Raw genomic sequence first — 12,774 nt, forward strand, 5'->3', positions numbered from 1 at the left:
GATGAACAAGAGCACCAACAGAGGTGACCCACTATTTCACAGCTGCTGTGATGGCATCATTGCTAGGAAAATGTTGTCCATGCAGTCCATCTTTCACTGGCCCAAACAGATGGAAGTCAGAAGGCAGCAAATCTATAGGCTATTTGGTAAGTGTGGAAGGATAGTCCAGCGAAGATTGGCAGTGTGCTCCACAGTCTTCAAACTGGTGTGGGGCCTGGTGTTACTGCATTGCAAGAGAAAGATTGTCTTCTCCGGCCTGATTCTGGAAGTAAAAGCCTTTAGCTTGGGCAGTGTCATGATGTAGCAGTCAAAGGTGATGATTTGTCCAGTTTCTAGGAAATCCAGGAGAATCATTCCTTTCCTATCCCAGCAGACCATGCACATCACTTTACCCATTGAGAACTGCATCTTAGACTTTTCCTTATGTGTGGAATTAACATGTATACCACCCCCTGGTTTGCCGTTTTGGCTCTGGCTTGTAGTGGTGATGCTACATCTCGTCACCAGTAATGATATTTGCACAGTTTGGGTGGATGAGCTGATTGAGACACTCTTCATTTCAAGGTGTGACAGTTGAGCATGGCCATTTAGAATGTGGCCTGTCTTTCATGCTGCTGTTGCCACTGCCAAAATGCACCACCCACACCTGCACTGTGCTCACAATTTCTGCATGGAGGAATTCAGTGACAGACCTTTGTTTCACATGCGCTTTCGTGTTGGAGGTTAATTTGTCAGATAGTCCCTCTGCTGCCATCTGTTGCACAGCAACAAAATGTAATGGAATGTTGGTGGGAAGGTTCTTTACTGCCAAACCATCACCGTTTGCTTTGGATGTAATGGGCCAGTGTAAATAAAACAAGAAGTGTAACTTTTGGAGCAGCCCTTGTATATATTTACCGAGGCAATTATAGCAGTCAAGCATGATACAGAAATTGAATGTGTGTTATAGTAAGTGGGCAAAAGAATGGGAGAAAATATTCCTACATGCACCATCACTCATTAAAAATAATAGAAAAAAGCTTCAAGAGAGCGTACTTGTAAAGAACAAGGTAGGGGTAGCTTAAAGATGTGGTGAAAGCAGGGAGAAACAGGCAGGCGCCATACAAAACCAAGGAGAAAAATCTCAGTGTATTGCAGGGTAATAGTTAACTGTTTTCCATCCCTGTGATTAAGAATTGATTTAGCAAGTGAAGAGCCAGTCAGGAGTCCCCATTTTAAAAACAGGGAACTTAAACACGTGGGAAAAAAATATGTAGAAGCTAGGTAAGTAGCTACATAAGATGGATATGGAGATACTGAAAAATGAAATCTATTAGGGAAAGAGATTACATGCAAAGGACTGGAAAGAGTTTTAGAAGATTTAAAAGGTCTAAAGCAGAAGAGATGTGCATCTGAATATTTGGTCATATTCAATTCCAAGATCTCTGTAAGATGGCACACTAAGTAAAAATAGGCTGTGAGAGTCAGTTTGCCCTAGGTTCTATGATGTGAACTTGCAGTAAAAGCATCCTAATGATGTTGACAAGGAGTCCACTGGTCTCTGTATTGAGGTAAGTGGTAACTGAATTCTGGTGAAACAGGTTGAAGATGATTTCCACCAGCCTAACTAGGGAAAATGTTAAACTTAGAGGTAAACTTAAGTGAACTATTACTATCTTGATGAAAATAATGAAAGATACACAGGTTTTAAGGTAGATATTAGATGGATTTTGAGGTGCTTGAAGGAAACACTCCTTGAAAGGGACTCAGGCCAGTTTTCTGTGCTGAAGTCGTGATCCCATAGGATCAGGCTGGCATTATTATGTGCCGTGTTGAACCAGGTAGTAACAACAGTTTGATAAAGTCTGTAACATTTAATACTTCTAGATAGGAAAGTAAAAGAAACTCATCTAATTACAACATGACAATGGGAACTGAATAACCCACAGCAAGAATAAAGTCCCTGTGTTAATGAATTAAAACTGCCTCTACTCAATTACAATATAGGTAGAAACCAGCTGGGAAAGGAGTGTGGCTGGGAAACATGAACTGAAAAATGTGCCGTTCAGAAAAGTTGGTAGATAAATCTGAAAGGGAGGCATACTGCATCATTAGGGATGAGATGAACTAAAAAGTTAAGAAGGATCGCTTTTCAAGAGATGCTAATGTGTTAACATTGGGAAATTCTTTGAATTGTCAGGCTGGGATTCAGACATGGCTTATCTTTATATTATCGTGACGTACTATGTTGTTTTAAGCTGTCAATCTCACCTAGTTGCCTTAAAAGAAAAAGGCCACCAAGAGAAAAGGGAGGACAGAAAAATAGGCTTTATTTAGCTGAAGGTATTCTTGATTTATATTGAATATCTCAGGCTCTGACTCCTTTCTTTTTCTTTCCTCCTTTTTTTTTTTTTTTTTTTTTTTAACTTGTATTTTAGTTACCTGACAGAAAACCGAATAAAGTGTTGAAAATGTTCATGGTGTTGTCTTCATTTGTTCATTTTGTGTGAGTAGATATCTACAGCTTTTGCAGTAGCAGTAGAGTTTAAATAAAATGTGCTGGACTTGGTGAGGTGATATTTAAGTTTCCTTACGGAAGGAATATACAATCAAATCCTTTTTGTATTTATATGTTTAATTTCTTGAAAACATTGGTATGAAGAGAGAAAAAGGATAGACTTCTCAGTTACAGAAGTTCAAGTAAGAGGACTCTGACCATCTTTAACATTTTTTAAATCATTTTTTAACTTTTTAAAAACACTATGAATACTGTTGGAGGTATACTGTTCAGTCATGGCTTGAACTGGTGATTGAGCACCTTGTGAAGGGGTGAGGCTGGCCTAGGGGGCACAGGCAAAATTTTTGTACTCCTCTCCACATGATTAGAAGGGGTAGACCCAAGGTCATACAAGGGCCTGCTACTGTAGGGGGAGCCTGTCTTGGACCTAGGCTCTGTCTTGACATGGATTGCTGTGTAGTCGGAGATCACTGGTTGGGCAAGTTCTAACTCCTCTTTCTTTATATGACTACTGGCCTCCCTGTGAATACTTTGCCTTGTATTGCCATGAACCTGTCAGAAGCAATTCTGCTTCTTTGTGAGCAGAACAACTATGTGAGATGTTCCTAATGCTGTACTGTATTGTCCTTATGATTAATCTACTTAATTAGATACTAGTACTTCAAAATTGATGTCATTTACATAGTCTTCATGGAGTATCAATGAAGTAATTAGGGTATAGAATATTTGTTAGGATATGATGTTGAGGGGAAAACAGTGATCAATTCCTATCACTTTCTGTGTGTATTAACCCAGCCCTGGGGAGTACAGCCAACCAGGAGTGTGGCAAACAGGACATGGCATGTCAGATGGGCACGATGCAGGCAGTTTCTCCCTGGAGGGAGGCAAGCAGGGAGGATGTACTATTCCTCCCCAGTCAGGAGACTGGCTCACCTATGAGCTGCCTCCCAGACAACAAATCTGGCTGTGATTTCCACAAGGCAGAAAATTCTTGACAAAAAGAACATGGTGACTCAGATGGAGTGCCTGCCAAAAAAAATGTGTGGCTCAGGGAGTGCCTGAGCCTGTTGCTGCCAGTGGAGGGCAGCAGGGATATAATTTGTGTGAAGTGTGGGCAAGTGGATGATCTGCTCAGTAACATGGTAGAGAGGTTAAAGATCATCAGGGAGTGCAAGGAGATAGACTGGTGGAGTGACTCACTGCCATACCTGCAAGACAGGCACTGGGGTGAGACCCCTCCAAACAGTGTGGATGCCCTGCCACCATTGGGCAGAGGAAAGGGATTTATGAGATGAGGAGGGGTGGAAACAGGTCCCAGCTCAGCATTGCAAGCAAACCCTGTCCCTATCTTATCTCGATTCCCAAGTGCCCCTGCATACTAGGTTTGAAGCTCTGGAATTCAAGGGAGATATAAGTGAGGATGCAATGAAAGGTCCATCCAGGAGGTTGCTTACAGTGAAGCAGTTGACTCCACACCTCAAGACTGCTTCCACTCAGGAAAGAAGTAGCTAATTGTTATAGGTGACTCCCTTCTAAGGAACAGAGGGCCCCATATGTTGGCCAGACTCTACTTGTAGGGAAGCTTGCTACCTCCTTGGGGCCCAGGTCAGGGACATTAGTAGGAGGTCACTCCTTCTTGGCAGTCTGTTACTATCCATTTTATTACACTGTTCTGTAGACTTTGTAACTGGCATAACGGTTTGAGACGTCTTCTGTTATGTTCCATGTAAGAAAGTATTCTAATTCAGAAATACCACTGCTGTCCTCCACTATTCTCACAATAAAATCTTTTAATGTTTTTGCAATGACCTTACTTTTTCTAACCGCTGCTCATGTGAATTTCCTTTACGGGCTTCTCTTTCAGGTTTCCTGCCACTGAGGCATTCAGAAATGAATTCATTACAAATGTCATGTGTTTACTGCGAAGATCCTTGAATTTCTTTTGTCTCTGTTGTTAAATTTTTACATTTAACTTCCAGAAATTTGTTTATTTTTGCCACAGCGTCAGATACTGACCCCCCGAAGGCACCCTTGAAAAAGTTTCCCAACGATGTTTGGTGAAACATTGTTCTCTAAAGATTTGGATGGTAGTTAAATTTGCATAATTTATTTTTCAGTAATTTTATTAACTAGGAATTTTCATAATCTTTAGCAAAAGAATTTGAAAGGTCATGGTATTAAAATATATTTTCATTGGTTTTATTTTTTATGTATGCGAGAGAGAAAAGGTAAATAAAACAAACAGACCCTCTTAAACTGTCCACTGGCATGAGGATATCTTCAGCCAAGAATACAAAAAATTTCCAGTTTTATCTGCTAAGTTCAAGGAAATATAAATCTGTTGGTTTGTTTGCTGTTTTACAAGGACATTTATTTGGCTGAGGCACTAAGTTGTAATAATGTACTGTTATCTCTTCCTCTAATTTGTAAAACCCAGACAAATCTTCTAAGAGTCTTTCAGATATTTGTAAGGTTAGGATCAGAAGTGAGCAGACAAGGTTCAGCTCTTTTTTGGTCTATGTAATATCACAGTTTACTGCAATTAAACATGACAGTAGTTGATGAAAGACAACTCTGAAGTAAAATTTAATACTCCTATCAAAATTAAAAAGTTAGCGTCTTCACGTTGTGTGGGAAAGATGTTTAGAGTCTATCACTGGCCTAGGCAAAAATATGTTGAGAACTGTATGAGAGCCATTAGATCACAGCCTGAAACAGTGATTGAGTACCTGGGGAAGGACTTAGCCAGCCCTGGGAGTACAGGTGCAAGCTGCTCACCTGTAACTTCACTTAAGGGCTGACAGCTGAAAGGGAAGCATTTCTACTTGGAGATTGCCTCCTTTAGGAATTTCTAGTGAGCCCTAATCTTCAGAAAAGGGGTAAGCAATTCTTTCTTTATTATTGTGATAATTGAATATAATTGTGTAATTGAAGTATGACTGCTGCCTTTCTTGAAACTGAAGCTGATCTGAAACTGGTTAAAGGCAACTGTATCTACTGCCTCCTATTGTTACAAGAAACAAGCTATGCTTGTGGTTTAAAAAACCCAAACAGAATGTCATAGAATCACAGAATGGCCCAGGTTGGAAGAGACCTCAAGGATCATCACCTCAAGCTCCAAACCCATCCCATAGGCAGGGCTACCAACCTCCATATCCAATACTAGTCCAGGCTGCCCAGGGCCCCATCCAGCTATAAGTAAACAGTCCATACAAAATAATTTATTAGTACTATTCTGACTCCAGTTTTATGTCTCCATAGTTTTTTTTTTCATCAGTACTTGACATCTACTGACTTGAATAAAATCAGTATATGAACTGAACCAGTCAAGAATTAAGCATGTTATTATGTTAAATTTAGTATTTTGTTTGGTAAATAAACTGCTATTAACATCATTACTGGGTAGCTTAATTCTATACAAAAAGTAGAAATGTCTACTGATAGAGAGCAAATCTTCATGTGTGATGTTGGCATACTGATACAGATCTGAAAGAGTTTGCTTCTTAGTTATTTGCTACTTTGGCAGGTTGCATAAGCAAGTAGTGGAGATTCAAGTTAGTGACACTGAAGAGATTTCTATTGTTGTAAATGTAACCTTTTAAAACACTAAGAACTGATTATGGAAGCAAAAAAAGTAAGGAAACTGTGATCTTCTATTGTGTTTCATATTTGTAGAAGGATCTTGAGTTACTTTATTGAAAGGAAAGTTCTTCTTAGAGCACTTTCTCCTTACCTGATTTTGTCTACTCATGCTCAGCTAAGGTTCTGTTTGGTCCACAGTTCAATTCCCAGATGACATTAACCTCAAAACTTAGTGATATAGTGGCTTGTGTTCTGTAATCACAAATTAAATTAACACATCAACAAGGCAAAGAAGGCATAGAAATTTTGATAATGAAATAAAAATAAAATCATTTGCTGAAAGAATAAACTAAATTTTACAGAGATTCCATGTTTTTCTGGCTGTAAGGACAAAGTTGAGCTTAATTTGTAGAGTTTAGTGAGATGGTAGGAGTACTTTCTTATCCAGTGTTCCTTTAGTAGTGCTAATAAACAAACAAAAGCACTTAAGGAAGCCAGGTTGGTTCTACTTTTCCCACTTAAAATGTACTTTATTTAGTTGCCATATATCTGGACACTTCTTTCCTGAGAATACATATTTTTTTAATTAATTCCCAACCTTCTAGTACAGTACAATTGTACTTGAAATTCTTCAAGGAAGTAAATGCTCTGTGTGAATTGGGAAGAAATTAAAGTCTCTTCTTGTAAACCATGTGTGATATTTCAAATGATGCTACATTGCAGTTATTAGTGGATTGAAATGCTTTTCAGGTGGCAGGAGAAGCTGACTACCTAGCAGCCATTCTAATCAAAGGCTGAAGATAGAATGAAAGTATGAAGGGTACTTCAAATGATTAGCATTAGATGCTTCTTTTTGAAAGCAATTTTATTGAAATTGGAATTTATTCAACATCGTTGGGTTGTTTTAGATTGTTGTTTTGTTTTGTTTTTAATTAACCAGATACATCACCACTACTTTTCTGTAAATTTATGTTATTACTAACATGCTTTTGTCTCTTTCTCTGCATAAATCTTTGAATGATCTATTTTAGGACTTAATCCTGCTTTCTGTTGGTTTAAATATTTCTTGGAGGATACTATGCTCTTCAAGATTTATTAAAGGCATAGACAGATGCCTTACTGATTGTATGTACTCCCTGCATTTTATATAATCAGCTTCAGAAAGATAATCCTTACTGCACTTTTAAAGTAGTGATTCTTTTTTACTAAGTACCTGCCAGGAGAGTTGATTAAAATATATACGAGACACTGGTCATGAAAATTGACTGCCATGTAAATATAGATATGTCCCAATTCTAGAAAAATATGCATTAGTTTCTTTACTGATATTAAGAAGTGAAGTATTTGCATGAGAATTTGATAGTCAGGAGAGGGTGTTGTTAAATTTTTCCTTTCTATGGATAGTCTCACTCACAGATCTAGTGCTGCTTAGCAAAATTGTAAGGAACTTTCACCCTGACAAATCTAATTCCTGTGGCTTCTTATTAGCAATCCTAATTCTTTACAGAAAAAACCATAAAAATTCTGTCTGTAGAAGAAACCACAGAAAATAAACAACAGCTACTAGACGTCATAGTAGAGATTGCACAATTGTTGTTAGCACAGCAAAAAATACTTTCATTAAACTCCAAAGACTAAACAGCCTTCTTCTTTCTATCCATAGAAAAGATGGATAAGAGTTGTTTTTAAAACCTATCTTTCATAGTAATACTTTAATAATACTTTATCTAATCTAATTATGCCATTTTGCAATAAAACAGAAGAAATGGAAATCTAGATGCATCATCTTTATGCCAAGTTGAAACAAAGCAGCAGTTCGGTATGCGGTCTGGTTTTCCTGACAGAACATTTGCTGTGATAGTGGTGGTGCTTGAAATAAGTTTTACAAAGAAGAAATACCTTGAGAACTAGCTATCTATTTATGAGTCAGCATGTAAAAAAATGAAAATCACTCAGCTTTGAGCTTTATAAAATGTTCTTCCATCAACAGATGTTCTTCTATCAACACAGTTTAAGAGTTTAATCATACAACTTCAGTAACTGAAAATGCTAGAAAAGGAGTAAGATTTGGAAAAAACTGCATATGCAGGAGAAATTGACAAGAAGAATCAGCAAGTAACATAAAGATTATTTTTTTTTTTAATGAAAGATTGCATTTGTAATATTAACTTATTTGCTCCTTATGTTATCACAGACAACTAAGTGATGAGATCTTGAAACATAGATGTCAGAAAAATAAGTTATAATACTTGAAACCAACAACACTACTCTGGCAACAGAGAGAATGAGGTAATGAGTGAAAACATGGGTAAGAAAGCAGTAAAACTGGATAGTTTAATAATGTATTCTGTGAAAAGTCATGGATATTAGAAACTGCACAGCAACATTGTAATTGGAGTTTTATTAACTTATCCATCTGCTGCTCAGTGATCAGCAACCCATCTAGCTGGAAAAAGCTGTCTGTCTTACAGCATGTCCTTTTGCATGTGCTTGTTTTCCAGGTTCATGCTCCTGCTGGGCTAACAGTCTCAAGCACTAAGCAGTTTGAGTTATGAATTCTTGAGAGATGAGAGATTCAGGTCTCCTAAAGTCTAATTGCGGTGGATCAATTCCTTAGACTACCACTATATATGTGTATGAGTGTGCAACGTCTGCGTGTAGATGAATATGCATCCATGTAAATGAAAATGCAGTTTTCAAAGCCATCTGTTTATCTCCTGCTGACTTTAAATAAGTAAAAAATGACTGGGCTTCTGGAGGGATGATTCTCAACAGAGCTAATTCCAACAGAGATCATAAGCTTGTTTTCTACAAAGAAAAATGTGTTTTCATTGAAAGCCTCAGACACTGAAGAATGAGAGATTCTGCCAAGGCTACCCAAGTGTAATGCAGATGGTGTAGAGTTGGGAAAGAGCTTGTTTCTTCTATGAATTGCATGAAGGGTCTCAAAGCTCCTAGCTTTTCTATTTTGAGACCTTAGCAGTATATATTACAATTCCTTCAGAACCAGAAGCATTAATCATGTCTGGTTCAAACAAGAGAGCTCTAGTGATGCAAATATATGTGCATGTATGGAAGATATATAGTGTGTAACAAAAAAAAAAAAAAAATCAACAACAAAAAAACCAGCCCTAATCCCTGAGCATAACCAGGATTCCATCCTCTTTTCTTTTCCTCTTCTGTTTCCCACTTGCCAAGCTCAGTATAATGCCTTCAGTAGGTATACTTTCTACAAACTAGACAGAGAATACAACACCAATTTTATTGGGTTGCACATATCCAGTGATGAAGAGAGTTGGAGAGCTGGAGCCGTTCAGCTTGGAGAAGAGATGACTGTGAAGTCATTTGATGGTGGCCTTTCAGTATTGGAAGGGAAGTTATAGAAAAAGGGGACAGGGTCCATAGTGATAGAACAAGGGGAAATAGTTTCAAGCTCGAAGAGAGTAGATTTAGGTTAGATATAAGGAAACAGGCACTGGAACAGGTTGCTCAACAATGAGGTTGGTGCCTCGTCCCTGGAGACTTTCAAGACGAGACTGGATCATGCCTTGGGCAACCTGATCTGGCTGTGCATGTCCCTGTTCTTTGCAGGTGAGCTGGACTAGATGGCCCTCAGAGGTCCCTTCCAACTCTAAGGATTACATGAAAGACAACATGAGAAGATAAAGTCCCAAACAGATGGTGAGAAATTACTTTACATCTCAAGATCTGGAAGGAATAGGAAATAGAGCCAAACAATCAACAAGTCACAGTACAGTTAAAAAAAAAAAAAAAAAAAAAAAAAAAAAAAAACCACAAATACATATTTTAGCTTATCTGAAATGAAAAGTAAATGAAGAATCTCTGTAAAGCTTTCAAAGAACCACCAAATTAACATTAAAATTTCAGTGAAGTTCATGTTGCATAATGTATGCTTTCAGGTAAATGCTCAAGAAGCTTTGTTCACATTTTAAGAAGTACTTGCTCTTCACCTCTTTTTGTTAACAAAATTTTGTGTGAACAGGAAAATTATGTATAAAGGATTTGTATTTTCTGAAAAAAAATTAACACACTATACAAAGTTATGACTAGTGACAACAAACAACAACTGACAACAGATGAGGAAACAGTATTTTTTAATTACTGCTTTCTAGTCAGTACTGGAACAAGGCATTGTTTGGTAGCATCTAATGTAATCAATAAACCAATAAAATGGTTTGGGTTGGAAGGACCTCTGAGATCACCTAGTTCCAGTCCTCCTGCTTTAGGCATGGACACCAACCACTAAACTGGGTTGCTGAAAGCCCCATCTAGCCTGGCCTTGAGTACTGTCCTCCCTGATGCTTTTCCTAGGCCTATGTATATAGTCACTGTCTTCTCTGCCAACACCTATGCTGTGTCAGCCCCTGTCAGGAGAGCACCTCTTCTCTGTTTCCCTGGTAAAGGAAATCCCTGAAACCCACTGAATCTTGAGATCAGTAGCTCCAGTTTGGGCTAGGCTGCCTCTAAAGCAGCTGCTCTCAGTGACAGAGAAATTATATATACAGATATATAACAGATTTCACACTACATAACTAGGATCCTGTATGTTTTCGGATATTTAACCAAGAAACAGAACTGAAAATTCAAAAATAAATATATGAAATAAAAAATAATAATACTGGTGGGAAAAACCCCACAAATTTTAAAGGATGGCCGCATTAAAATCAGGGTAAGTTATGCAGCTAACTACTACTTCTGGTTTCTACACTTTTGAGCCTCTCAAGGGAAATTTATGAACAAAATAGGGCAGGATTCACTGAAGTTTCAGTTATGATTACAGATACTGTTGGCTGCGGGCATGATATGAAAGTGAAAAGGTGTACAGCTTTGATAATCCTCTCCCAAAACATGAGAAGTAATGTGCACCCAAAACTGAGATAATGCAAGGTTGCAGTTTCTGACAGAAGGACGTTTGGGAAACATACGGTCTGAGTACTTCTGCTATGGGGTTAAACAGAATCTTCAAAATTCTTCGTGCATAATTGTACCTGAGAACCAGCTTATGTAGAGATGAAAAAATGACAGGCTACCAAGAGAGTGTGTATTTCAAGTTACGTTCCATGTTGGAATTAACAAACCATGAAAAGTGATTAAGCTTCAGTATAAAAACCGAAGGAACTCTCAGCAATGTTTTGACTTGTAATTTTCTTTCCCCTCTTAAGCCTCAAAGGCAGCATCAGTTTGAAGCTTAGCCTGTTAATAACAGTGCTGCAGAAAGTGCTTAGGAAGAAATGTATCAGAAAGGAGGAAAGAAAAGACTTTCCAAGACATGAGGAAGGCTGAGAAGATTTTGAAGCAATAATATCTTGGAAATATAACTTATGCTAAAGAAAATGTGTTTTGTATCTGTTGGGGGAAAAAAAATGCCCTGAAGATAGTAATTTATAGCTCAACATACCAAGGCTTAGGGAATAGGAAAAATCTTGGTCTCCTCCACCAGTGTCTTACTAAGTCCTAGAAGAACTATTTTCTTGTTGTATAATCATTTGAGTTGGAAGGGGCCTTTAAAAGCCACATAGCCCAACTTCTTTGCAATGAATGGTGACATCTTTAACTAAATCAGGTCATTCAGAGCCATGTCCAGCCTGATGTTGAATATCCCCAAGGAAGGGGCAACCTGTTGCAGTGCTTTACCACCTCATTGTGAAGAACTTTTTCCTCATATTCAGTCCAAATCTCCCTTCTTTCAGTTTGAAACAATTTCCCCTTGTCCTTTTGCAACAGATCCTGCTAAAATGTCTGTCTTGTTCTTTCCTGTTGCTCCCCTTTAGATACTGAAAGGCCATTATTAGGTCTCCCTGAAGCCTCCTTTTCTCCAGGCTGAACAGCCCCAGCTCTCTCACCTGTCCTCACAATGAAGGTGTTCCATCCCTTAGATCATTTCTGTGGCCCTCTTCTAGATGCACTGTAAGAGATTAACAGAGATTTAAAAAGACATTGAATCTCACAAAATTGTCTGTGCAATAACTTAGAGCACATAAGACTTTGATGGTATACCCTCTGTCTACCATGCATTTCATGTCTGACCACAATAATATTATTTAAGCTTTCTGCTCTTCTATTTCCAGAATGCAAAATGAAAATAATAGCACAGAGAGAAAAATAAATATACACTTATATTATGCCAACTCTTACCATCTATGCTCCCTTGAAATTTGAAGATGCTACTGCACAGCTCTAGTTAGATAATGTTATTTCTTCCAATGATAAAGACAGCTTACACAGAGGGACTGAATAAAAAAGGTCAAATATACTGAAGATTGTATGTGGCTTTACGAAGATAGAAAATAGGTAAGAAATTGATAGGTACAATATACTTCAAATTTTACTGGGTAAATGGAGAGGCTGATATACCTGTACATTGAGCTATCACAGGTCTCATATTATTCTGACTTGTCAGTTCTGTACTTCTCTGTGGACATTCAGGTGATCTATTACAAACCCTGTTCAGGTTTGTGAGGACTTTTCTTACCTGTCCTGTGTGCCATGTTATAACACGAACTGCATTTTTAAATGCTGCAAGACTTGAAAGTAGAACAAATACATCATACAGAATTGCAAACTAAATTAGTCTTGATTTGGGCTACCTCAGCTGTCTCCATACTTTCAAGCTTTCCAGAAATAATATAGATGTGGACAAGGGAAAAGCAAACAGGCATTTTATTTATTGTCAG

The sequence above is a fragment of the Centrocercus urophasianus genome, unplaced genomic scaffold, assembly GCF_019232065.1.
Source record: "Centrocercus urophasianus isolate 14NV4802_14NV808 unplaced genomic scaffold, USGS_Curo_1.0 seq_5, whole genome shotgun sequence".
Classification (NCBI taxonomy): Eukaryota; Metazoa; Chordata; class Aves; order Galliformes; family Phasianidae; genus Centrocercus; species Centrocercus urophasianus.